The following is a 15,481-nucleotide window of genomic DNA, read 5'->3' as shown; positions in this document are numbered from 1 at the left end:
ACTTATAAGTCACCTACTGTAGCTTGCTGTAGGGTATTTTGTTATAGGATCTCAAGGCAACCAAGGCAAGCTTCAACCCAAATGCAATAAAAACAGACCCTGACTTGCGTAGATTTGTGTTCAAAGATCACGAAAATGGAGAAAGTGGGTAAAACGAAAGATATCCAGAGACCACTTTGAAGAGCCCCATTAAGGACTCCTCTGAAGGAGAATGGTGATTTCCCACTAATGTGGACTGGGACTATAGAAGTAGTGGGATGAATTCCAGAGATTTTTAGGGAGTAAAGTCACAGAAATGGTGACGGATTATTCTACATGAAAGATAATACAGGGTGAAATCTCACTAATGTGTCCTGGGTCTCTGGTTTCTGTAATGGAGTTGCTCCTGAAGAATGAAATAAAGCTTTCTCTGTCCTTGGCCTAGACCCTCGGGCATGGGAGTATATCAGTTTTGAGATTCAAGATCAGGTGGACTTAACTAATTAGCTAGTATACGTCTGTACAAAGATAAGTGTCTACATATATTACAAAGATACCAGACCATGTCTCTAAAATAGTTTGAATTATTATTTTGCACAAAAGATCTGAAAAAAAATGTCTTTGAAAAAAACTCCAGTTCATTTAACAAAAAAAAAAAAAAAAATCTATCTAGAAATTTCTCACTTAAGAACCAGATCAACCACAAGGGGTAATTAGAAGGCAGAGGAGGCAGAATGAAGCAATGGGGCCTTGTCCATCAGAAAGGCCTGTATCCATCCCATGAGCATCTCCCTGCCTGGACTGATTCAACACGGACAGATCACAGCTCCAGCAAGACCATCTGGTTTTACATCTGTAAACATTCACAATGCTCCCAACTTGGCAACACGGTTATGAAGACTGAAAATAATGCTGTGTTGAACCCTCAGCCCACTTTCTGTAGTGTGTGCCTCTCTTCTTAAATCTGAGGGTGCTTGGGGTATCAACAAATTTGTCTACAAAAAAAAAACAGTGCTTTTAGAGACAGCACTGTAAAAGCAAATTTGTAATTTTATGAGCATTTAATATGTAATGTAGAAGTAAGTGCTACCATGGACTGTATTTTTACAAAATGATCACGTTTGTTGAAAATTATAAAACATAATTTTATCAGACTACGGTATGGCCTTTTGACAGACTTAGCCTTTCTGCCTGTGTTTCTCCTTTGAACTTCCTTAAAGGTCATTGGGTAGAAAGACCTCTGTTCACACACACACACAAAAAAAAAAAAAAAAAAAAAAAAAAAAAAAAAAAAAAAAAAAAAAAAAAAAAAAAAAAAAAAAAAAAAAAAAAAAAAAAAAAAAACCATGAATGTTTGTTTGTTGGCTGCAAGATAGTCAGTCTAAAGCAGAAGGAGATTGATTGATTCTTGGGCTACTGGGACTCTCTTTCCTTTCATTGAATTTTCTAGAGAGAAATGGGCAAATGGGAGAGGCAGAACAGCAGTTAGAACTTGATGGGACACAGGATACAGGCCTTTGGAGGCAGCTGGATGGATATTTTCAGCCCTGGTTCCTTCTGGATGTAGGAGCTGGGGCAAAACTAATCTCCTTAGCATCATGTACTTGACTAGCAGATGACACAAGATATGTACACAGGTGCATACGCACCCATCAGCAAAATAACGTGAGATCTGTACACAGGCACATGCACACCCATCAGCAAGATGATGCGAGATCTGTACACAGGCACATGCATACCCATCAGCAAGCACACACTAGCTAATTAGTGCTAGCTCTTGTCACCCATGCTCTGCTCTGTTATTTCTTATATGCTTCTGGTTATTATTATTGTGGTGGTGGTTATTGTATTGTTATATTTTTTTGTTATTATTATAGTTGAATGTATACCTGAATTCAGTGCTTCAAGAGCATGTAATCATTATGTGTGGTGAACTTTTAGTGATTTAATGGCTGTAAATCCCAATTCCAAGTGCGTAGTTAAGCCCTATAACCATGAAAATCTTTGTCCTATCTAACAAAATAATTTTAAATACTATGGACTTTCTGTATTTTATCAAATAGCAACCAAAATACACACTTCAAGACAAAAATCTCCGAGAATCTTAGATACTTAAGATTTTGATATAACAGAATTAGGTCCACTTCTGGTCTCCATTTTAAGCGAACCACACACATCAAACAGAAGTCCTTTATCTGAACCCTATATTTAAACCTAGAAGGCAGCTTGAGCCAGAGAAAGGTCAGTTCAAAACATGTGTTAGATGAAAAGAGGAAAACTTGAGTCCAATATTGTTTTCAAAGAGAGCTCACTGCCTCATAAGGTATAATAACTACGCACATTCTATTCCGGCCTGAAGACCAAGTGAAAATGAAGAGGAACAAAAGATATATACATGAAAAGTCTGCAGGATCATATATGACCTGATATTCGAAAGATTCTAGTAAATGCCAAACAAAAAGTGACCACAGAGGACAGAATATCCAACTTCAGTTTTCAGAGGCAGCTTTCACATAGAATTATATAGTCCCCTTGGATCGGTAGGTCTTGTCCGTCATAACTTTCCAAGCACACAAGGCCTTGACAAATCTGATGGGTTTTGATGTCTCAAAACCTTGCTGGTTTCTCTATTTGATGATGTCTATTTTTAATTACATTTTGCTTTATGTTACATCTCATATCAAACCACATTTTGATTGTCTTAGGCCTGAAGACTTTTTTTGAGCATAGTGTCTATAAGACATATTCACATGAAAGTGGTCATAAACAAGTGAACATTTGTTCCTGATCTTTGGCAACTAAATCCAGAGTAGGAGCTAACTATAGAGCTATATACGTAGAGATGCTCAATAAAATTGAAAATGCTGCCAGTTGGTGGTGGCACACACATTTAAATCCAGCACTCAGAAGGCAGAGGAAAAAGGATCTCTAAGATTGAGGCTAGCTTGGTTTATTAAATAAGTTCCAAGACATCTAGGAGTACACAGAGAGAAACACTGTCTTAGTTAGGGTTTCTAATGCTATGAAGAGACATCATGACCATGGAAACACATACAAAGGAAAGCATTTAATTAGGACTGACTCACAGTTAGGAGGTTTAGTCCATTATTGTCATGGTGGGAAGCATGGTGGCATGAAGGCAGACATGGTGCTGGGGAGGTAGCTAAGAGTCCTACATCTAGATCCACAGTCAGCAGAACGAGATAGTGACACTGGGCCCCGCTTGAGCATCTGAAAATTTAAAGTCCACCCTCCAGTGACACAATTCCTCCAACAAGGTCACACCTCCAATAATGTCACTCCCTATGAATCTTTAGTGGGGGGGGGGCATTTTCATTCAGACCACTACAAACATTATCTCAGAAAACATAAAAAGAAAATAAAAGAGGAAGGAAGGAAGGAAGGAAGGAAGGAAGGAAGGAAGGAAGGAAGGAAGGAAGGAAGGAAGGAAATGGTTGTGGTCATTAAATGAGAGAAAATGAACAATATAGCTTTGAGAAGACCCATATTTACATAAGTTGTGTAAATCATTGTGATTAAAGACAACTTGAGGTCATCATTTTGTAATGTTTCAGGATACAAGCAAAGAAAACAACTTAAATGATGTATCACTATTTGAAATAACCGGAAAAAATGCTAATAGCTCAAAAATCTCATGAATCAGACAGTAGTTAATATATGGTGAAAATAGTATATAACTATTAGAATGAAGAGCACCTATGCATGCTGCCATACAATGTAAGTCAGTAGAAGAGAGCTTGCCTGGCCCTCACATGGCCCTGGGTACTCTGGAAGAAAAGGGAAAAATAGGGGAAAGAGAAGGGGATACTAAGCTTATCATAAAAAATACCTTCTACTCAAGTGTTTAAAATAAATCATATACAGTTTTCATTTAAATCAGACTTCTATCTGTTTTAATAAGAGATAAATTATGATATTGGCCGGGCAGTGGTGGCGCACACCTTTAATCCCAGCACTCGGGAGGCAGAGGCAGGCGGATCTCTGTGAGTTCGAGACCAGCCTGGTCTACAGAGCTAGTTCCAGGACAGGCTCCAAAGCCACAGAGAGACCCTGTCTCGAAAAAAAAAAAAAAAAAAAAATTATGATATTGATGGTGGGGATGATAATGAAGAGAGAGATGATAGATAGATTAGATAGATAGATAGATAGATAGATAGATAGATAGATAGATAGATGATACACACATACACACACATACATACATACATACACATACATGCATACACACGTACATACATATATACACAGATACATAGATGGATACGTGATAGATGTGGAGAAAGGAGAGGACATTAAGAAAGGAGTGGTGTGGGACATCCATATATTGATTAAGAACCCTCAGCAGGTCTGATTCCATGCAGAACCTAACACCCAGGAGTCAAAGAGACAACTGAACTAATTTAACAATTAAGCACTAAGCATCACTGTGTGAACCAGTTGTGTCTGCAGGCTTTTACCTATTTGCAAAAACAATTGCTTTCTCTCTTAGATCCAATTAGGTTTTCTGCCATTTGTACAAGCTCCATTCAAAACTCTCTCTTTATTTGAGACGTTATCTACATAACGTCACAGAAAGCATTTGAAAGCGAATTTCAGTTCATCCGAAAACTTTAACTTGGCTATTAATTTTAGTGCCAGTCCTGCAGCCCTTACCGGCACAGCTTGCTAACCAACTCTGAAATAACATTCAGCGTTTTGAATTTCACCTCCTCTCCCTTGCTTAATGAGTAGTGAAAAGTCTCAAAAGGTGAAAGAGGAACACTGCTGATGGTCCGTTCCCAGAGACGAATGGAGTTGCTGCTTTCAGCAGTTAATCTTTCTAGCATATTGCTGAACTGGAAAAGTGGATTTTCCTTTAAAAGCTGTGAAATATTCAGCGCTTTTAATTTTCTAACTAAATATTTTCACAATGACGTAGAAGATACGTTATTGAGCTCCTCAAACATACGGTGTTGAGTTGGGTTGGTTTCAGTTATATATCAGATCAGTCTATAACTAATATTTTATCTGCAATAATAGAATTTATGTGATATATTTGTCCGTTATGAAGCACAAAGAGAGAGTTAATTTTCGTTGTTGACTGATGTAACATCACTTAGGAGACACACCTCTGGGTATATCTGTGAGAGTCTCAAGAGAGGCTTAACTGACAAGGGGACACCCGCCCTGAATTTGAAGGACACTGTCATACTGTCTGGGGTCCTAGACTGAATGAAGTGGGAAAAGGAGAAAGTGAACGGAGGACCTAGATTCTTCTCTCTTTAATTCCTAATTACAGACACATTGTGGCTACCTACATTCTTCTCTAATTCCTGATTATAGACACATTGTGGCCAGCCACCTCATGCTCACCCCTCACCCCCTGCTTTCCCCCTGATAGATGGATGGACTGTATCCTTTCGAACTTTAAGACAAAATAAACCCTTCCTTCCCTGAATAATTATTACCAGGCACTTTGTCACAGCATGTAAAAATAACAATGTGTTTAGTAATTAAAAACACCTAGAGTCAGTGATTCAACATAAGACCCACAACACTGTGATACCCGTGATTCTATGTTTGTGCTCCCCCAATTATATTCCCCTACCTTGCCCCAAGTTTAAAAGAAAAGATCACTGCTTCTAACTTTGTATTCCACAATTCCTATGCCTATGGTTCTATTAGTGTCATTATCCGCCCTTTGACAATCATATCACATGTGGTTTTATGGCTTAAATTTTCATTCAACACCCCTGTAAGCCAATATGTCCTGTGATTTCCCCATGTTTATTGTAGACATGGTTCACATAATTTTCTCAGCTGTTGTTGTTATTCAATTTGTTGCTCTTTATACCTATGTGCTCCAAGCTAATTGCTAACTTGGTAGTATCTAGATTCTTAGGGGACAAATATCTGGGCATATCATGAGAAAGTACCTAGACTAGGATAATTGGAGTAGCAAGATTCAGTCTGACTGTTGATGGTACATTCCATGGGCTCATCTGCCTTACATTCACGTTACCATGTCTTCCCCTCATGACAGACTTTTATCTCAAAATTCTAGCTCAAATGAACTCTTTCTTCCTTCAGTTGCTTTTGTTGGGTAAGTTTATCACAGAAACAAAAAAAAAAGTAACTAATGCACTGGGGCTTTAGGTGAAAACAAAATGTATCTCAGTGTCTATATGAAACTCAGAAGTTAAGAATGAGTATACGACTCCAGAGAGAAGCCAGTTTTGTTCCCAGCACCCACTGACAGCCAGCTCACAATCACATGTAAGTCCAGCTCCAGCGATCTAGCATCCTTCTCTGGCCCCTGAGTGCAACTGCGCTCACATGCACACAAGCGCACACACATGCATACATAAAATTCAATTTTTTAAAAAAAATCTTTAAAAATAAACAAGATTATATTAATGATATTGTTTCTTCCTCGGGACCTGATGGTGGAAAGAAAAGGCTAGAGACTCCTGCATCTCCCGGGAACCAACTGCAGTGCTGTCTCCCAAAGAAACGCCAATGAAGACAAGGAGTCGCACACCACTCTGGTACTATCAGGCTGTGCTTATCTTGCTTCTCTTCAAAACCCCTTCAATAATATAGAGTAGTTAAATTGAACACGAGAATGCTGACGTTGGACTGGGGGAATGGTTCAGCGTGTCACCCAGCAGGCGCCCAGGTCCTCCGGCTCTTAGAGTCTTTCTGCTCTCCCTTCGGTGATTTGCCCTGCACCTTAGATACTGTGGCTGCGTGGTAGATGTATCAGCTGCAGTTAGGTACCACACAGCCACTTGTTCTCTGCATTTTAACCTGCTGTGGATCTCTGTGGTGGCCTCTGTCTCTTACAGAAAGAATTGTATTTGTTGAGGGTCGAGTGTTCTACCCATGAAATCCCAACCACGTGGTTACCTACACAAGACCTTCATAGTGATAGCACCAACTGACACACCCACATGGGTGGAAAAACTTCCACAAGATGCTGTCTTTAGATGAAGCATTGGAAACAATGGCTACTGAATAAGGGAGAATATTTGCTCCAGAATGAGGTCCCTGTTGGGTCATCAGTTTCAAGTAGTCAGTCAGCCCTAAATACATGTACAACAAACAATACTCAATGGACTCAATAGTTTTTAGGGTTTGGGGTGGGGGGTTATTTGTTTGTTTTGTGTGTGTGAGAGCGAATGAGTGAGTGTGTGTGTAATAATAATAATAATTGAAGAAGAGGTCAAAAATTTGAGAGAGGAACAGGAAAGGAATTGAAGTGGGGAGAAAAATGGAGAAGAAATCATGTACCCCTATATGAAATTGGCAAAATATAAAAAAAAACTAAAAATTAAGTTATTAAAAGAAAACCTGAGTTTAATCGCAGGATCCACATTCTGGAAAAAGAGAGCAGACTCTCGTAAGTTGTTCCTGACTCTACATGCACATTACCACATGTGTGCATTCATGCATGTACACACACACACAAACAAACAAATAAATCAATAAATGTTAAAAAGGCTGTTAAGTGTTAGTTTTTAGGTGAGTCTGGGCTCCTATACCAAGAAGCTCATTAAAAATTACAATATCAGTCAGTAATTAAGAGAGATAAACATCAAAATATGCCAAAATAGCAATGAACATCAAAAACATGAACTGAAAGAAAGAAAGTGGCATACTTTATGATTGCCTACTTTATAGCTTTTCTAGCACATGCCATACAGCACATATTGTGTGGACAAATCTACAGACGGCCTGCAGTCTGATGACTGGCTCTAGAAGCAGGAGTAATAATTAATGCAGTTGGACTGAAGTAACGATGCTTACACAATTGTATAAATTGACTAAAATTAAATTGTAGGGTGGATTTTATTGTGTACAAATTAAGTTGCTAAAAATTGAATAGCAATAGCCAGAAGGTGGTGGCGCACTCCTTTAATCCCAGCACTCAGGAGGCAGAGGCAAGCAGACCTCTGTGAGTTCAAGCCCAGTCTGGTCTACAGAGAGGGTCCCAGGACAGCCAGGGCTACACAGAGAAACCCTATGTTGTAAAAAAAAAAAAAAAAAAATTGAAAAGCTGTCATATCTGTGAAATGCTAAGTCTGGCTCATTTATTTTTTCAGAGTCTCACTCCATAGCTTCAGCCGTGACACTTGCTGTATAGACCAGGATGATATTAAAGTCACAGTGCTCCACCTGACTCTGCTACCCATGTACTGGGAGTGAAAACTTGTGGCACTGCTTTTTGGAAAAAATAAATAAATAAACACGAGTCTGGTCTACTAAGCTTTAACACTTACACAAACTGTGTGCCAGTTTGAAAGTAAAGTCGGAGTGGGAACAATCCAGTAACCTGAGAAGACCTGCTCTTGATGATGGCATCTGGATGGATAAGATGCTGTTACTTCCTCAGGAGCTGAGGATCCCACACTGCACAGACAGCACCAGGCCGCTAGGCCACATGGGAGTAGGGATGCTGAAATGGTAGCCAGTCCCAAAGGAAATTATGTCAAGATGAAGGAGAATTACAGGGAGCACCACACACTTTATTTTCCTTCCTGGCACGCAGGCAGAGGATTCAGGAATTCGGTGGGCAGGTCAATAGTTTCTTGCATGATAGAGTTACCTCTACCCTCGCCATAACGTGCTCTTCTGAACCTCCCCTTTTCTGCTGTCAGAGTCATTTGCCATTTTTCCCCCGCAAGTCTGCAACTATCAGTCAAGTTTCATCGACGAAGATAGAAGGGATCATTGAAATAAGCCATTGTACATACCATCAAAGCTAAGGATTAAAGATGATTTAGACAAATCAGTCTCACTCTCTGGGATATAATTTTAGATGAAAGAGGGCACTTTTATGTCAATATGACCCAGTCTTAATGCTATATTATCAGAGAATAAATATAAAATGCCTCAACATAGTTTGAAAATTTACAGTGAGGTCTATGGAATAAAGAAGAAATATAAATGATTTAAGCTGTTCCCCCAAACACTAGCTTGTGTGTCCTCTGGACATTCTCAGAGGAAACTGGCAAAGGTTAGCCTAATGAAGAAAGTTCATTGATGGCTTTGGCTGTGTGGAAGTAACATGAGTGAAGAGTATTGATATGTCTCACAACTGCAGAAACAAATACTCTTAAAGCCGCGACCTCTCTCAACATTCTTCCTGTAGAGAAAAATTGGAGATGCCCATCTAGCCAACATCCACATACAATGCCTTTCTTACATTTTATTAAATGCTGTTTTTAGGGCTGGAGAGAGGGCTCAGCAGTTAAGAACACTGACTGCTCTTCCAGAGGACCCAGGTTCAATCCCCAGAACCCACATGGCAGCTCACAACTGTCTGTAACTTCTGGTCCAGGGGTTCTTACACCCTCACCGAGGCATATATGTGGTCAAAACTCTATTGTACATAAAATACAAATAAATAAATATTTTTTAAAAAATATTGTTTTTTTTTAAGTTGACACTAGTTACTTGTTTTTTTAAAAAAAAAAAAAAACAAGAGCATTTAGCTGGGCAGTAGTGGCACACACCTTTAGTCCCAGAACTCAAGAGGCAGAGGCAGATGGATCTTTGAGTTTAAAACTAGCCTGGCCTACAAAGAAAGTTCCAGGACAGCCAAGGCTACACATAGAAACTGTGTCTCAAAGGAAAAAAAAAGTTATGAGTATTCTAGAAAATGATAACAAATGTTTTATTGCTGAATTACTTTTATAGGTAAAAGACAAAAAAGCACTTGCAGGAACATACAGACAACATTCTTTTTTGGGGAGCTCCACATGGTATGGAGGAGAGCCCATGCAGTGTCTAAAACCAGCGTCTTCCGCAAGGTGAATGACTTTTGTATGTCAAGGAGAGCATACCTGAACTGAACATGCTATATTCATGTTGCCTTTTAAAGTTTCTCTAACTTCAAAAGAGAGTAAATCTTCTCCCTTACACGTATGGTTAGAAGATACAATGCAAACTGAAAAGGCCCCAAAGAGGGCCATGAAAACCAAACAGAAGTCTGTCCAATCAAAACTCAGTGGTTTTCCACAAGGAAAGAATTTACAGTACATTGTTTGTTTGTTTGTTTGTTTGTTTGTTTGTTTGTTTGTTTCGAGACAGGGTTTCTCTGTGTAGCCCTGGTTGTCCTAGAACTCACTGTGTAGATCAAGTTGGCCTCAAAATCAGAGATTCACCTGCTTCTGCCTCCCAAGTGCTGGAATTAAAGGCATGTGCCACCACCTCCTGGCTAACAGTATTTTTTTTTTTCAAAACTAACCTGCAGAATTTATGGGAAGTTTCTGGGGCACTTTGCTGCTTAGGAAGTGTATGTGGCTTGTTTTGCTTGTTTGATTGTTTTCTTTATAACACAAGCGTGCATAAAACCCAGACTTGCCTAGTACTCACTATGTATCTTGAACTTCCGATCCTTCTGCCTCTACATTCCCAATGTAAGCATTGCCTCGAGTCCAGTTTCACATAGTCTGGTAATCCAGCCCAGGGTTTTGTGCATGCTGTACAAAGTGCTCTGCCTACTGAGATGTAGCCCGAGCCCTGTCTGAGATTTTGATTTGTGGCTGAACGTCTTTGGTTCTATACAATCTTACCACTGGCCCAAAGTGAAATAAACAAAAATGAGCACTCAGATGACCATCACAGCAACAGCAACTGTCACAATCACCAATATCCTAACTGTAGACTACATGTTAAGCACTAGCTATAATTAACACTACAGGACCCATCCAGTAGTCATTACGTTGAAGAGGAAAAGTCAGGGATCCAGTTCAAGGATTTGCCCAGGTTCAAGTCTATAACTAGATAAGAATGTATGCAGAATCTGGACACTGTTCCTTGTCACTCAGTTCAGAAGTGTTATACTGAGACAGACTAATTTAAGAGATAAATGTAAAAAGAACAGAGATCATGATTCTGTGAATGACTTTGCTGTTTTAGAATGTGGGAGGCAGGGTAGAAGGTTCACTTTTTCCACCCAGCATGTAGCTTGGCTTTCTGCTCAAATTCATATGAGAAGCACTGGACTCCTCCCAGGCAAGTGGTTTTGCCTTGGTCATCCTCGCAATCAGGCTAAAAAGAAAACTAACTTACTTATTACTGTGAAGAGAAGTTTGGTATCTGCCTAACATTTTAGCCTAAAATAATACTGACTTTATCTACCATATGTCGGAGTGACCAAATGAACAGCCCCCAGTCATCAATCAACTATGTTTTGTCTATGGAGTAACCCCTCAACAAGTGGCATATTTTATGACTAAATGGATCTAACCCATGTCTGTTTCTGTGTAGGGTCTGTGTGGTGCTCTCAAAATGCACTGATAAAAAATTCCTAAATTCTAAATGCATGGGATAAAACCGAACTCTCTGAATATGGTGGACAATGAGGGCTGCTGAGAAGCCAAGGACAATAGCACTGAGTTTTGATCTTACTGCATGTACTGGCTTTGTGGGAGCATAGCCTGTTTGGATGCTCACCTTCCTAGACCTGGATGGAGGGGGGAGGACCTTGGACTGCCCACAGGGCAGGGAACCCTGACTGCTCTTTGGACTGGAGAGGGAGGGGGAGGGGACTGGAGCTTGGGGAGTGGGGGGAGGGAGAGGGAAAAGGGAGGCTGGGAGGAGGCAGAAATTTTTAATAAAAAAAATTTAATAAAAAAAGTTCCTAAATTCTACCACTAATGTTTCTTGAAAATTGATTTAAGCTCTTAACTAGAAAATGGTCCTCCTCTTTCTGCCAGTTTCAGGAACTGGAATCCAGGGGTCCTTCCTCATCATAGACCATGAGTCTAGGTGGACAGTTCTTCGTCACAAAGAGAAAGAAAAGAAAGCCAAGGCATCCAAGGCCTGAGGGCTATGGTTGCACACATAATTGGTTGTAAGTTCAATAAGAACCATTTCGGGAGTTCTAATTTCTAATGGCAAATTTTGTGAACTAAATTCCTAACATTAATTTGCTGAAGACTTGACTTCTAATCTGACTTTATTTGGAAAGGGATGTTAGGAAGCAATCATAGTGTGGCCATAATGGTGTGTCTTTCTCATTGGCCTGGTGGTCTTCTAAGAAGAAGAGGTCTTCCTGTATCTGTCTGTCTCTCAGTGTATGCAGTCTCAATGAAATATGTTACACAAGTGATCATCTGCAAGCCAGGAAGAGGGCTGTTACCAGAACCAACCATGCTGGTATTCTGATCTTGAACTTACAGACCCCCAAAGTATTAGAAAATAAAATCTTGATTTTGTAAGCTACTAATTCTGATCTTACTAAAACTATAAATGTCTGTCAAACTTTGAAAGTATGTTAGAAAAATTTTTTCCAAAAAAGTTCCACCTACTGTTACCTGTAGTCCACCTGATCCATAAGCAAATTGATATTAACTTTAAAAGATCATATGGAAAGATTTCGTTGATGCCAATGGCTTTTATTAAACCAATTTCCTAACTCACATATTTGTATTGATCGACTCTCAAAAAACAGGAATTTTATAAAGCTGTTCCTACTGAAAGTAGGCGAGGTAGTGTGATAATCGCATTTGGGATGGTTTATACACTGTGCAAAGAAACTAGTGCTCTGTTGCACAGGCCTGCTTCATGCAAGTAAAACCCTCATAATAAAAGAAAAGAAAAAATTCAAGAAGGAGAGAGACTGACTACTGTAAGACTAGAAGTGTGACTCCGTTGATGGAGTGCTCATGCAGAATACACGAAGCTCTGAGCCAGGTCCCCAGCACAGCACAAACCAGACATCCGGATAATCAGTGATCTCGGCATGTAGGAGACACAGGCAGAAGGACCTAGCGTCGTATGAAGTTCAATGCTAAGCCAGGCAGAGCTACGTGAGATCTTACCTTAAAAAAAGACAAACAAACAAAAAAGACTGTTGTAATCATTTAAACAAGTTATTTTGGTTACTTCCATTGCAGTTTAGCTGAAAGCAAAGGTGAAAAGAGAGTGGTTGTGTTGGTATAGATTTCTTGAATGAATAGCCCTTGAATTGGTCATCTGGTAGAGAGGAAATTTTTATTTTAACAAAGTCCTTTTGGCATGGATGTTACTAAACTATTTTAAACAGGTTTCTAAGATTCATTTACCAGTAAAGTCCATGTCTACCTCATCATATGTAAGTCAGTGTTAAATTATTACTAGGTCTACCTAAGAAACAAGGCATAACAGTACAAACTTCCTCATACTTATTTTACAACTTCAAAAAGGAAGAAAACACCCAAAGCACCATGACTTTGTGGAGGGGGCATCACAAGGCAAACCAGGAGACAGGCTCAAGGCAGTACTGGCATTGGTATCTTGTGGGGGCAGAATATTTGACCGTGTGAGGCTTCTTTGCCCCTTGGCCAGTCCAATTCAAACAGCACATTACTATATGTCTCTGTTTACGATGTGATCGTACCTGCAAATATCTCATGTGCCTGAGGGCAGGCTTCACTATCTCTGACCTTTCCAGGGTCCAGTGCTCATCCTAAGCACCTGCCTCTCGGCCCACCTTCTCCTAACCTGACCAGAAGGACCCCCACCCACAAGTTAAACTGCTTTTACTCATGTCCGTCAACAACTGTATTTAATGTACAAGGTATACACAATTGTGTATCTATTACAACATATACAATATAATATACATACACTGTATTTAATATACAGTTTAGAGATGTCTCCTGTGTGGCCCAAGAGATTCGTTCTCGGGAAAACAAGAAAATTTCACTTTCAAACTTTGTGATAAGATACAGGACAGTCATTCCGACCCACTTTTCCATGACTTCAGCGTTACCCGGAAGAGCCTCCGGAACACGTTTTAATAAACATTTTAATTTCATATAGTAGACTTTTCTGTAGTAATGACCAAAATAACAAGGAGTGATCCTTACAATCTGAAAGGACACAAACAGTGCACCCTGCGTGAAATGCAGCGGAAGCTCTTCCGTCCTTTTTGTATTAGAAAACAGGCTTAGTAAAGTGCTTGCCTCCCAAAGTCTGATTTTCGTTCAGATCATTTGCTCCCTAGAATAAACCCAGACCTTCAACTACATGGGCTGAGCTGCCTTCAAAACTACATTAGGAGCTCCCAGTGGTGGCACTGTCTGTGACTCCAGAGATTGAAACAGAAACAGAAGATATAACCTGGGTTACATAGGGTGTTTCAGGCTAGCCTGAGCTGCAAAGACACCCAGGTGAATGGCAGGAGAACCCCTGTATTACAGATCATATGGGATACAAAATGTGAACCAAAGAACCACCAAGAATCTTTCTCTAGTTGTTATTATTGCCATTTGTCCGCCATAAATCTTAGTACTGTGGCAACTGATCTACAGACAATTCACTGATAATATAGAAGATGGGGTGTTTAGCACCCTTTTGGTGATTATCTAGGATGCCTTCTAGCCATGAGCTGGGAGTAGAAGGAAAGAATAAAAAATTTCTGTTTAAAGGAAGATTCCTCCCAATCCCCCAAACATAAAGTTGTGGCATAGAATTCAGTTCAAAAGAAGCCGGCTTGTGATGTTTTCCTTCCCATAAAAAAGGGGGGGGGAGGGCCAAATCATCCAAGTGCGGTGGAATCAAATCTGAACTTCCTGAAAACGTATCAGCTGATAAAGCAGGATTGAAGTTCAAGGACACATTCCATCCCTAATCTTCATTTTACAACTTTTGGAGATAAATTTTCCTTAGCACTAAAATCTTTCAAAGACAGCCTTTCTGGGAAAACAAATTGTTACAAGTGTGCGATAAATTGGCCAGATGCCGCCGGGACATGAGCAGTGATTTAGACGTAAGGTAAGGATGGCTCTATCGCCTATGTTTAAAGTCTTCTGTTTACGGCAGAGAAATGGCCACATTCAAAGCAATCCTCTGGCTGTAGTAAGGGTTAATTAGCTTCCCAAAAGTGCTTTTCTTCTCACAGAATATAGTTTATATTTGGGGTGGGGGGGGGGATTTGGCAGAGCTTAAGTTACAGCCTAACCGATTTGTTCAGTGGAATCCAACACTCAGTCACTTTTCTCCACCCATTTAGCCCTTAACGTTTATTAGCAGAGATAGATACACAATTCAAGAGGGAAAAAAAAGTATTATTAATTTCCTTTCTTCAGAATTTGGCACCAAGATATCTAAAGGGTAGCCTTCTTCTCATCTCATCCCCAAACTGATGGCCATTTCTTGCAAAATTTCAGAAATTTCTCAAACCTCATTACCAATCCTCCAGTCCGTCCTTACCAGCCTGAATATATCACGGAGAGATAAATAGCCAGGAGACTTAATTATTGCTTACATTGCTATAAAGAAAAATTAATTGCAGTCATAAAAACTATGTTATGATATAATGACTAGCTATGCTCTGTTCTAGAAACTGCTATTTTTAAGTTTCCAACACAGGGCGGGGTGGAGGGGAGCAGCAGTCCTCAGAGGAATGTGTTTCTGTGGTTGACACTCTTGCCCAAAAAGAAAAGGAAAGGACAAATGGGGTGGGGCCCCAAGAATGAAAATAAAAATTTCTACAGTTTAGCAATCT

The sequence above is a fragment of the Alexandromys fortis genome, unplaced genomic scaffold, assembly GCF_014885135.2.
Source record: "Alexandromys fortis isolate MF-2015 unplaced genomic scaffold, M_Fortis_MF-2015_v1.1 scaffold_107, whole genome shotgun sequence".
NCBI classification, from domain to species: domain Eukaryota; kingdom Metazoa; phylum Chordata; class Mammalia; order Rodentia; family Cricetidae; genus Alexandromys; species Alexandromys fortis.
Note: the sequence above shows the minus strand (reverse complement) of the source record.